This window comes from Pseudophryne corroboree, chromosome 6 (genome assembly GCF_028390025.1).
Source record: "Pseudophryne corroboree isolate aPseCor3 chromosome 6, aPseCor3.hap2, whole genome shotgun sequence".
Classification (NCBI taxonomy): domain Eukaryota; kingdom Metazoa; phylum Chordata; class Amphibia; order Anura; family Myobatrachidae; genus Pseudophryne; species Pseudophryne corroboree.
Genome location: NC_086449.1, coordinates 840,582,026 through 840,594,329, shown reverse-complemented (window position 1 = coordinate 840,594,329; position 12,304 = coordinate 840,582,026). Strand labels below are relative to the sequence as shown.

The 12,304-nt window shown below is 51.3% G+C and overlaps 1 protein-coding gene across 4 annotated transcripts in view; it reads right to left on the bottom strand.

The window, feature by feature from the left end:
* PLCZ1 (phospholipase C zeta 1) overlaps positions 1–12,304 on the bottom strand; it is a 138,762-nt gene that overhangs the window by 118,700 nt on the left and 7,758 nt on the right. The gene's annotated exons all lie outside the window — the stretch shown is intronic.

Here is a 12,304-nt window from a genome sequence, read left to right as displayed (position 1 = left end):
GTATTTTGGAATAATTGCATACCATAATGAGATATCATGGTGATGGGACCTAAATCTAAGCACAGAATGCATTTGTGTTACATATACACCTTATACACACAGCCTGAAGGTCATGTAATACAATATTTTTAATAACTGTGTGTATTAAACAAAGTTTGTGTACATTGAGCCATCAAAAAACAAAAGTTTCACTATCACACTCTCACTCAAAAAGTCCGTATTTCGGATATTTGGATATGGGATACTCAACCTGTATATGCAGGACCTTCCCATCCCATGTGCAGGACGCTGTATGTATGATGTGATTACACTGTGCCATATGTTATATGCAGGACCTTCCCATCCCATGTGCAGGACGCTGTATGTATGATGTGATCGCTGTGCCACATGTTATATGCAGGACCTTCCCATCCCATGTGCAGGACGCTGTATGTATGATGTGATCGCTGTGCCATATGTTATATGCAGGACCTTCCCATCCCATGTGCAGGACGCTGTATGTATGATGTGATCGCTGTGCCATATGTTATATGCAGGACCTTCCCATCCCATGTGCAGGACGCTGTATGTATGATGTGATCGCTGTGCCATATGTTATATGCAGGACCTTCCCATCCCATGTGCAGGACGCTGTATGTATGATGTGATCGCTGTGCCACATGTTATATGCAGGACCTTCCCATCCCATGTGCAGGACGCTGTATGTATGATGTGATCGCTGTGCCACATGTTATATACAGGACCTTCCCATCCCATGTGCAGGACGCTGTATGTATGATGTGATCGCTGTGCCACATGTTATATGCAGGACCTTCCCATCCCATGTGCAGGACGCTGTATGTATGATGTGATCGCTGTGCCACATGTTATATGCAGGACCTTCCCATCCCATGTGTGCAGGACGCTGTATGTATGATGTGATCGCTGTGCCACATGTTATATGCAGGACCTTCCCATCCCATGTGCAGGACACTGTATGTATGATGTGATCGCTGTGCCTCATGTTATATGCAGGACCTTCCCATCCCATGTGCAGGACGCTGTATGTATGATGTGATCGCTGTGCCACATGTTATATGCAGGACCTTCCCATCCCATGTGCAGGACGCTGTATGTATGATGTGATCGCTGTGCCACATGTTATATGCAGGACCTTCCCATCCCATGTGCAGGATGCTGTATGTATGATGTGATTACACTGTGCCTCATGTTTTATGCAGGACCTTCCCATCCCATGTGCAGGACGCTGTATGTATGATGTGATTACACTGTGCCTCATGTTTTATGCAGGACCTTCCCATCCCATGTGCAGGACGCTGTATGTATGATGTGATCGCTGTGCCTCATGTTATATGCAGGACCTTCCCATCCCATGTGCAGGACGCTGTATGTATGATGTGATCGCTGTGCCACATGTTATATGCAGGACCTTCCCATCCCATGTGCAGGACGCTGTATGTATGATGTGATCGCTGTGCCACATGTTATATGCAGGACCTTCCCATCCCATGTGCAGGACGCTGTATGTATGACGTGATTACACTGTGCCACATGTTATATGCAGGACCTTCCCATCCCATGTGCAGGACGCTGTATGTATGATGTGATCGCTGTGCCACATGTTATATGCAGGACCTTCCCATCCCATGTGCAGGACGCTGTATGTATGATGTGATCGCTGTGCCACATGTTATATGCAGGACCTTCCCATCCCATGTGCAGGACGCTGTATGTATGATGTGATCGCTGTGCCACATGTTATATGCAGGACCTTCCCATCCCATGTGCAGGACGCTGTATGTATGATGTGATCGCTGTGCCTCATGTTATATGCAGGACCTTCCCATCCCATGTGCAGGACGCTGTATGTATGACGTGATTACACTGTGCCACATGTTATATGCAGGACCTTCCCATCCCATGTGCAGGACGCTGTATGTATGATGTGATCGCTGTGCCACATGTTATATGCAGGACCTTCCCATCCCATGTGCAGGACGCTGTATGTATGATGTGATCGCTGTGCCACATGTTATATGCAGGACCTTCCCATCCCATGTGCAGGACGCTGTACAGTCATCACTTATGTACAATCCCTTCCTCTGTGCTGTGACATGTTCCCCAGTCTCTGGAATGACCACAGTAAATGTCAGTAAATAGTAAATCAGTGACGGGTGATGCTATTCCTGCGCTGCACCATGGCTCGTCTCTGCGCACTACATACATCAGAGTTTGGGGTCACCCCCAGCAGGAGAGATCACGTTCCTCATCGAGAAGCGGAGTCTGAGTGACGCCTTCTCATTACAGCAGATAAAGGGCAGAGACTGGGATCAGATTCATCCTCTGCTCATTATTTCACTTCACTCTGTAGTCACAAATGTCATACGCCGATCCTCACCCTTTCCTGCCACGCCGAAATGTCTGACTGCGCTATTCCTGGCCTGTCCTCACCACATGTAAAGTGAGAACATCAGCATCATTCATTTGCCTGGGGTCGCCGCGCAACTGCGTATCTACTCTTCTGCCCATGCATGCGTGAGTGGAGAGTGGCGGGGAGGGATCTCACGGATCCTGCTCCCAGAGCTTATTGTGATCTGTAGTCTATAGGCCACAATGCCATCTAACTCTGCTGTCTCCTTTCATCTCTGACACTCTACTCTCCTCCACCAGTCTCTCCTCACATCTCTGATACTCTGCTCTCCTCCACCAGTCTCTCCTCACATCTCTGATACTCTGCTCTCCACCACCGGTCTCTCCTCACATCTCTGATACTCTGCTCTCCACCACCGGTCTCTCCTCACATCTCTGACACTCTGCTCTCCACCACCGGTCTCTCCTCACATCTCTGATACTCTGCTCTCCACCACCGGTCTCTCCTCACATCTCTGATACTCTGCTCTCCACCACCGGTCTCTCCTCACATCTCTGACACTCTGCTCTCCACCACCGGTCTCTCCTCACATCTCTGATACTCTGCTCTCCACCACCGGTCTCTCCTCACATCTCTGATACTCTGCTCTCCACCACCGGTCTCTCCTCACATCTCTGACACTCTGCTCTCCACCACCGGTCTCTCCTCACATCTCTGACACTCTACTCTCCACCACCGGTCTCTCCTCACATCTCTGACACTCTACTCTCCTCCACCAGTCTCTCCTCACATCTCTGACCCTGCTCTCCACCACCGGTCTCTCCTCACATCTCTGACACTCTACTCTCCACCACCGGTCTCTCCTCACATCTCTGACCCTGCTCTCCACCACCAGTCTCTCCTCACATCTCTGACACTCTGCTCTCCACCACCGGTCTCTCCTCACATCTCTGACACTCTACTCTCCACCACCGGTCTCTCCTCACATCTCTGACACTCTACTCTCCACCACCGGTCTCTACATCTCTGATACTCTGCTCTCCACCACCGGTCTCTCATCACATCTCTGACTCTTCTCTTCACCACTGGTCTCTCCTCACATCTTTGACCCTGCTCTCCACCGTTGGTCTCTCCTCACATCTCTGACACTTTGCTCTCCACCACCGGTCTCTCCTCACATCTCTGACACTCTGCTCTCCACCACCGGTCTCTCCTCACATCTCTGACACTCTGCTCTCCACCACCGGTCTCTCCTCACATCTCTGACACTCTACTCTCCACCACCGGTCTCTCCTCACATCTCTGACAATCTGCTCTCCACCACCGGTCTCTCCTCACATCTCTCACACTCTACTCTCCACCACCGGTCTCTCCTCACATCTCTGACACTCTACTCTCCACCACCGGTCTCTCCTCAGATCTCTGACTCTACTCTCCACCACCGGTCTCTCCTCACATCTCTGATACTCTGCTCTCCACCACCAGTCTCTCCTCACATCTCTGACACTCTGCTCTCCACCACCGGTCTCTCCTCACATCTCTGACACTCTGCTCTCCACCACCGGTCTCTCCTCACATCTCTGACACTCTGCTCACCACCACCAGTCTCTCCTCACATCTCTGACACTCTACTCTCCACCACCGGTCTCTCCTCACATCTCTGACAATCTGCTCTCCACCACCGGTCTCTCCTCACATCTCTCACACTCTACTCTCCACCACCGGTCTCTCCTCACATCTCTGACACTCTACTCTCCACCACCGGTCTCTCCTCAGATCTCTGACTCTACTCTCCACCACCGGTCTCTCCTCACATCTCTGATACTCTGCTCTCCACCACCAGTCTCTCCTCACATCTCTGACACTCTGCTCTCCACCACCGGTCTCTCCTCACATCTCTGACACTCTGCTCTCCACCACCGGTCTCTCCTCACATCTCTGACCCTGCTCTCCACCACTGGTCTCTCCTCACATCTCTGACACTCTACTCTCCACCACCGGTCTCTCCTCACATCTCTGACCCTGCTCTCCACCACCAGTCTCTCCTCACATCTCTGACACTCTGCTCTCCACCACCGGTCTCTCCTCACATCTCTGACACTCTACTCTCCACCACCGGTCTCTCCTCACATCCCTGACACTCTACTCTCCACCACCGGTCTCTACATCTCTGATACTCTACTCTCCACCACCAGTCTCTCCTCACATCTCTGACTCTCTGCTCTCCACCACCGGTCTCTCCTCACATCTCTGACACTCTGCTCTCCACTACCGGTCTCTCCTCACATCTCTGACACTCTACTTTCCACCACCGGTCTCTCCTCACATCTCTGACACTCTGCTCTCCACCACCGGTCTCTCCTCACATCTCTCACACTCTACTCTCCACCACTGGTCTCTCCTCACATCTCTGACACTCTACTCTCCACCACCGGTCTCTCCTCACATCTCTGACTCTTCTCTTCACCACTGGTCTCTCCTCACATCTTTGACCCTGCTCTCCACCGTTGGTCTCTCCTCACATCTCTGAGACTCTGCTCTCCACCACCGGTCTCTCCTCACATCTCTGACACTCTGCTCTCCACCACCGGTCTCTCCTCACATCTCTGACACTCTGCTCTCCACCACCGGTCTCTCCTCACATCTCTGACAATCTACTCTCCACCACCGGTCTCTCCTCACATCTCTGACACTCTGTGTTATGAACCACAGGTAGTGGTTCATTCCTATTTTATGTTTATAAAGTTGTCTTGCATGCCAGGATTTCCTGTTGCTCTGTTTTAGAATACTCTTGTCTGCTGCCGCTGGTGAGTCTGTGTAATTGCAGCTTGTTCCCATGTGTTCAGCCTCACCTGGCTGCTAATTGCATCTTGTCAGTTTGGAATCATGCAACAGGGCAGCTGCATGGGATTATTAATTAGGCCTCTCTGTTATATGCTGGCTGACTGCAATTCACAGATGCTGGTGATATTCCTTGGTTTGCAGTCTGCTTGAAGTTTGAGCTGGTTCCTGTCGGTCCCTGTGTTGATTCCTGTGTCAGTCCCTGTGTCGATTCCTGTGTCTGATCCCGTGTCCTGCTGTGAGGCGTTCCTGCCCTGAGTTCCAGTGGCTTTGCCTGTCCCTGGTCAAGTCTTCTGGCTTCCTGGTGTCCACCAGTCTGTCGTTTGGGATTCTGCCTGTCCTCCAGTTCTGAGAGTCGGTGTTGGCAGCATTAGAAGTTCCTGTCCGTTTGCCAGTATTCGTACCGGTTCCGTGAGTAGCGGCTCTCCCGCGTCCGTTGGCCTAGGCCGCTGTATTCCATTATTGTTTCTGTCCCTGGTGTTTTGCAGAGGGTTCTGCTTATGCTGTCACCGCCGGTACACAAAGGTATTGTGTCGGCGTGTGATCAGCATTTCCTTTGTTGTTCTTTTCCTTTGGCGGTTTCTCCGCACATACTTTAGGTTTTTAGTTAGCTTATAGCCCCTGGCCTGTTTGCTTAGTTAGAGGTCCTCTTGTTATCATTCTGCCTCGGATTTCCCTTTGTCTCTCATTAAGACCGGGGGGCACCGGAGTTGGGCAGACATAATCCGCCCTTCAAACGTAGCTGCCAAGGGCTCAAGAAACCATAGTCTCGCAAGGGATTTCCGATAGCACGGGTGAGACAACAGAGTTAGGGCGCCAGGGGCTATTCCCTTTCCATTCCCCTTTCCCAGCGTTACGTCCTGGTGCTCTGGACTCACTTCATGAACATCTCCCTTGTTCTGAGCACCAGGAACCTAACACTCTGCTCTCCACCACCGGTCTCTCCTCACATCTCTCACACTCTACTCTCCACCACCGGTCTCTCCTCACATCTCTGACACTCTACTCTCCACCACCGGTCTCTCCTCAGATCTCTGACTCTACTCTTCACCACTGGTCTCTCCTCACATCTTTGACCCTGCTCTCCACCGCTGGTCTCTCCTTACATCTCTGACACTCTGCTCACCACCACCGGTCTCTCCTCACATCTCCGATACTCTACTCTCCACCACCAGTCTCTCCTCACATCTCTGACCCTACTCTCCACCACCGGTCTCTCCTCACATCTCCTCACATCTCTGATACTCTACTCTCCACCACCGGTCTCTCCTCACATCTCTGACACTCTACTCTCCACCACCGGTCTCTCCTCACATCTCTGACATTCTACTCTCCACCACCAGTCTCTCCTCACATCTCTGACACTCTCCTCTCCACCACCGGTCTCTCCTCACATCTCTGACACTCTACTCTCCACCACCGGTCTCTCCGCACATCTCTCACTCTACTCTTCACCACCGGTCTCTCCTCACATCTCTGACACTCTACTCTCCACCACCGGTCTCTCCTCACATCTCTGACACTCTACTCTCCACCACCAGTCTCTCCTCACATCTCTAACAGTCTGCTCTCCACCACTGGTCTCTCCTCACATCCCTGACACTGCTCTCCACTACCAGTTTCTCCTCACATCTATGACACTACTCTCTTTGCTGACACTCTACTCTCTCCCAGCACTCTCCTCTCATTGCCAACACTCTCCTCTCTCTCTGCACTCTCTCCTCTCTTTGCTGACACTCTACTCTCTCCCTGCACTCTCTCCTCTCATCGCTGACACTCTCCTCTCTCCCTGCACTTTCTCCTCACATCACTGACACTCTACTCTCTCCCTGCCCTCTCTCCTCTTATAGCCGACACTCTACTCTCTCCTAGCTTTCTCTATCTTCTTTGCGGACACTCTACTCTCTCCTAGCACTCTCTCCTCTTTTTGCTGACACCCTACTCTCTCCTAGCACTCTCTGCTCTCTTTGCTGACACTCTACTCTCTCCTAGCACTCTCTCCTTTCTTTGCTGACACTCTACTCTCTCCTAGCCCTCTCTCCTCTCTTTGCTGACACTATACTCTCTTCCAGCACTCTCTCCTCTCTTTGCTGACACTCTACTCTCTCCTAGCTCTCTCCTCTCTTTGCTGACACTCTACTCTCTCCTAGCACTCTCTCCTCTCTTTGCCTACACTCTACTCTCTCCTAGCACTCTCTCCTCCCTTTGCTGACACTCTACTCTCTCCTAGCCATCTCTCCTCTCTTTGATGACACTATACTCTCTCCCTGCACTCTCTCCTCTCTTTGCTGACACTCTACTCTCTCCTAGCTCTCTCCTCTCTTTGCTGACACTCTACTCCCTCCTAGCACTCTCTCCTCTTTTTGCTGACACTCTACTCTCTCCTAGCACTCTCTCCTCTCTTTGCTGACACTCTACTCTCTCTTAGCACTCTCTCCTCTCTCTGCTGCCACTCTCCTCTCTCCCTGCACCCTCTCCTCTCATCACTGACACTTTACTCTCTCCCTGCACTCTCTCCTATTAACGCCGACACTCTACCCTCTCCTAGCACTCTCTCCTCTCATCGCTGACACTCTACTATCTCCCTGCACTCTCACCTCTCTTTGCTGACACCCTACTCTCTCTTAGCACTCTCTCCTCTCTTTGCTGCCACTCTCCTCTCTCCCTGCGCTCTCTCCTCTCATCACTGACACTCTACTCTCTCCCTGCACTCTCTCCTCTTATCGCCGACACTCTACCCTCTCCTAGCACTCTCTCCTCTCATCGCTGACACTCTACTCTCTCCTAGCACTCTCTACTCTTTTTGCTGACACCCTACTCTCTCCTAGCACTCTCTCCTCTCATCGCTGACACTCTACTATCTCCCTGCACTCTCACCTCTCTTTGCTGACACCCTACTCTCTCTTAGCACTCTCTCCTCTCTTTGCTGCCACTCTCCTCTCTCCCTGCACTCTCTCCTCTCATCACTGACACTCTACTCTCTCCCTGCACTCTCTCCTCTTATCGCCGACACTCTACCCTCTCCTAGCACTCTCTCCTCTCATCGCTGACACTCTACTCTCTCCTAGCACTCTCTACTCTTTTTGCTGACACCCTACTCTCTCCTAGCACTCTCTCCTCTCTTTGCTGACACTCTACTCTCTCTTAGCACTCTCTCCTCTCTTTGCTGACACTCTACTCTCTCCTAGCACTCTCTCCTCTCTTTGCTGACACTCTACTCTCTCTTAGCACTCTCTCCTCTTATCGCCGACACTCTACCCTCTCCTAGCACTCTTTCCTCTCTTTGCTGACACTCTACTCTCTCTCTTGGCACTCTCTCCTCTCTTTGCTGCCACTCTACTCTCTCCTAGCACTCTCTCCTCTCTTTGCTGACACTCTACTCTCTCTTGGCACTCTCTCCTCTCTTTGCTGCCACTCTACCCTCTCCTAGCACTCTCTCTTCTCTTTGCTAACACTCTACTCTCTCTTGGCACTCTCTCCTCTCTTTGCTGACACTCTCCTCTCTCCCTGCACTCTCTCCTCTTATCGCTGACACTCTACCCTCTCCTAGCACTCTCTCCTCTCATCGCTGACACTCTACTCTCTCCCTGCACTCTTTCCTCTCTTTGCCGACACTCTACTCTCTCCTAGCACTCTCTCCTCTTTTTGCTGACACCCTACTCTCTCCTAGCACTCTCTGCTCTCTTTGCTGACACTCTACTCTCTCCTAGCACTCTCTCCTTTCTTTGCTGACACTCTACTCTCTCCTAGCCCTCTCTCCTCTCTTTGCTGACACTATACTCTCTTCCAGCACTCTCTCCTCTCTTTGCTGACACTCTACTCTCTCCTAGCTCTCTCCTCTCTTTGCTGACACTCTACTCTCTCCTAGCACTCTCTCCTCTCTTTGCCTACACTCTACTCTCTCCTAGCACTCTCTCCTCCCTTTGCTGACACTCTACTCTCTCCTAGCCATCTCTCCTCTCTTTGATGACACTATACTCTCTCCCTGCACTCTCTCCTCTCTTTGCTGACACTCTTCTCTCTCCTAGCTCTCTCCTCTCTTTGCTGACACTCTACTCCCTCCTAGCACTCTCTCCTCTTTTTGCTGACACTCTACTCTCTCCTAGCACTCTCTCCTCTCTTTGCTGACACTCTACTCTCTCTTAGCACTCTCTCCTCTCTCTGCTGCCACTCTCCTCTCTCCCTGCACTCTCTCCTCTCATCACTGACACTTTACTCTCTCCCTGCACTCTCTCCTATTAACGCCGACACTCTACCCTCTCCTAGCACTCTCTCCTCTCATCGCTGACACTCTACTATCTCCCTGCACTCTCACCTCTCTTTGCTGACACCCTACTCTCTCTTAGCACTCTCTCCTCTCTTTGCTGCCACTCTCCTCTCTCCCTGCACTCTCTCCTCTCATCACTGACACTCTACTCTCTCCCTGCACTCTCTCCTCTTATCGCCGACACTCTACCCTCTCCTAGCACTCTCTCCTCTCATCGCTGACACTCTACTCTCTCCTAGCACTCTCTACTCTTTTTGCTGACACCCTACTCTCTCCTAGCACTCTCTCCTCTCTTTGCTGACACTCTACTCTCTCTTAGCACTCTCTCCTCTCTTTGCTGACACTCTACTCTCTCCTAGCACTCTCTCCTCTCTTTGCTGACACTCTACTCTCTCTTAGCACTCTCTCCTCTTATCGCCGACACTCTACCCTCTCCTAGCACTCTTTCCTCTCTTTGCTGACACTCTACTCTCTCTCTTGGCACTCTCTCCTCTCTTTGCTGCCACTCTACTCTCTCCTAGCACTCTCTCCTCTCTTTGCTGACACTCTACTCTCTCTTGGCACTCTCTCCTCTCTTTGCTGCCACTCTACCCTCTCCTAGCACTCTCTCTTCTCTTTGCTAACACTCTACTCTCTCTTGGCACTCTCTCCTCTCTTTGCTGACACTCTCCTCTCTCCCTGCACTCTCTCCTCTTATCGCTGACACTCTACCCTCTCCTAGCACTCTCTCCTCTCATCGCTGACACTCTACTCTCTCCCTGCACTCTTTCCTCTCTTTGCCGACACTCTACTCTCTCCTCTCTTTACTGACACTATACTCTCTCTTGGCACTCTCTCCTCTCTTTGCTGCCACTCTACTCTCTCCTAGCACTCTCTCCTCTCTTTGCTGACACTCTACTATCTCTTGGGACTCTCTCCTCTCTTTGCTGCCACTCTACCCTCTCCCAGCACTCTCTCCTCTTTTTGCTGACACCCTACTCTCTCCTAGCACTCTCTCCTCTCTTTGCTGACACTCTACTCTCTCTTAGCACTCTCTCCTCTCTTTGCTGACACTCTACTCTCTCCTAGCACTCTCTCCTCTTTTTGCTGACACTCTACTATCTCTTGGGACTCTCTCCTCTCTTTGCTGCCACTCTACCCTCTCCTAGCACTCTCTCCTCTCTTTGCTGACACTACTCTCTCTTGGCACTCTCTCCTCTCTTTGCTGACACTCTCCTCTCTCCCTGCACTCTCTCCTCTTATCGCTGACACTCTACCCTCTCCTAGCACTCTCTCCTCTCATCGCTGACACTCTACTCTCTCCCTGCACTCTTTCCTCTCTTTGCTGACACTCTACTCTCTCCTAACACTCTCTCCTCTCTTTGCTGACACTATACTCTCTCTTGGCACTCTCTCCTCTCTTTGTTGCCACTCTGCTCTCTCCTAGCACTCTCTCCTCTCTTTGCTGACACTCTACTCTCTCTTGGCACTCTCTCCTCTCTTTGCTGCCACTCTACCCTCTCCTAGCACTCTCTCCTCTCTTTGCTGACACTCTACTCTCTCTTGGCACTTTCTCCTCTCTTTGCTGACACTCTCCTCTCTCCCTGCACTCTCTCCTCTTATCGCTGACACTCTACCCTCTCCTAGCACTCTCTCCTCTCATCGCTGACACTCTACTCTCTCCCTGCACTCTTTCCTCTCTTTGCTGACACTCTACTCTCTCCTAACACTCTCTCCTCTCTTTGCTGACACTATACTCTCTCTTGGCACTCTCTCCTCTCTTTGTTGCCACTCTGCTCTCTCCTAGCACTCTCTCCTCTCTTTGCTGACACTCTACTCTCTCTTGGCACTCTCTCCTCTCTTTGCTGCCACTCTACCCTCTCCTAGCACTCTCTCCTCTCTTTGCTGACACTCTACTCTCTCTTGGCACTTTCTCCTCTCTTTGCTGACACTCTCCTCTCTCCCTGCACTCTCTCCTCTTATCGCTGACACTCTACCCTCTCCTAGCACTCTCTCCTCTCATCGCTGACACTCTACTCTCTCCCTGCACTCTTTCCTCTCTTTGCTGACACTCTACTCTCTCCTAGCACTCTCTCCTCTCTTTGCTGACACTATACTCTCTCCGTGCACTTTCTATCCTCTGGGACAGTCTTACACCCGGCGGTGCAGAGGGGACCTGAGGACAGACACAGCAATGTCACCAGAGAGCGGCTGAGCTGGGGCTGCCATCTGCACACTAGGATCTGGGTGCTACAGACATTGGTGGTCATTCCGAGTTGTTCGCTCGCAAGCTGCTTTTAGCAGCTTTGCACACGCTAAGCTGCCGCCTACTGGGAGTGAATCTTAGCTTATCAAATTTGCCAACGAAATATTCGCAATATTGCGAAAAGACTTCTCTGTGCAGTTTCTGAGTAGCTCGAGACTTACTCTTCCAATGCGATCGGTTCAGTGCTTGTCGTTCCTGGTTTGACGTCACAAACACACCCAGCGTTCGCCCAGACACTCCTCCGTTTCTCCAGCCACTCCCGCGTTTTTCCCAGAAACGGTAGCGTTTTTTCAAACACTTCCATAAAACGGCCAGTTTCCGCCCAGAAACACCCACTTCCTGTCAATCACACTCCGATCACCAGAACGAAGAAAAAATCTCGTAATGCCGTGAGTAAAATACCAATCTTCATAGCAAATTTACTTGGCGCAGTCGCAGTGCAATTAGCGGAAAATCGCTGCGATGCGAAGAAAATTACAGAGCGAAGAACTCGGAATGAGGGCCATTGTGCGTAACCAGATGGCGGGGTTCCGGCTCCTACTTATGTTTTGCTGGTTACTTCATTAATTACACGAGATGT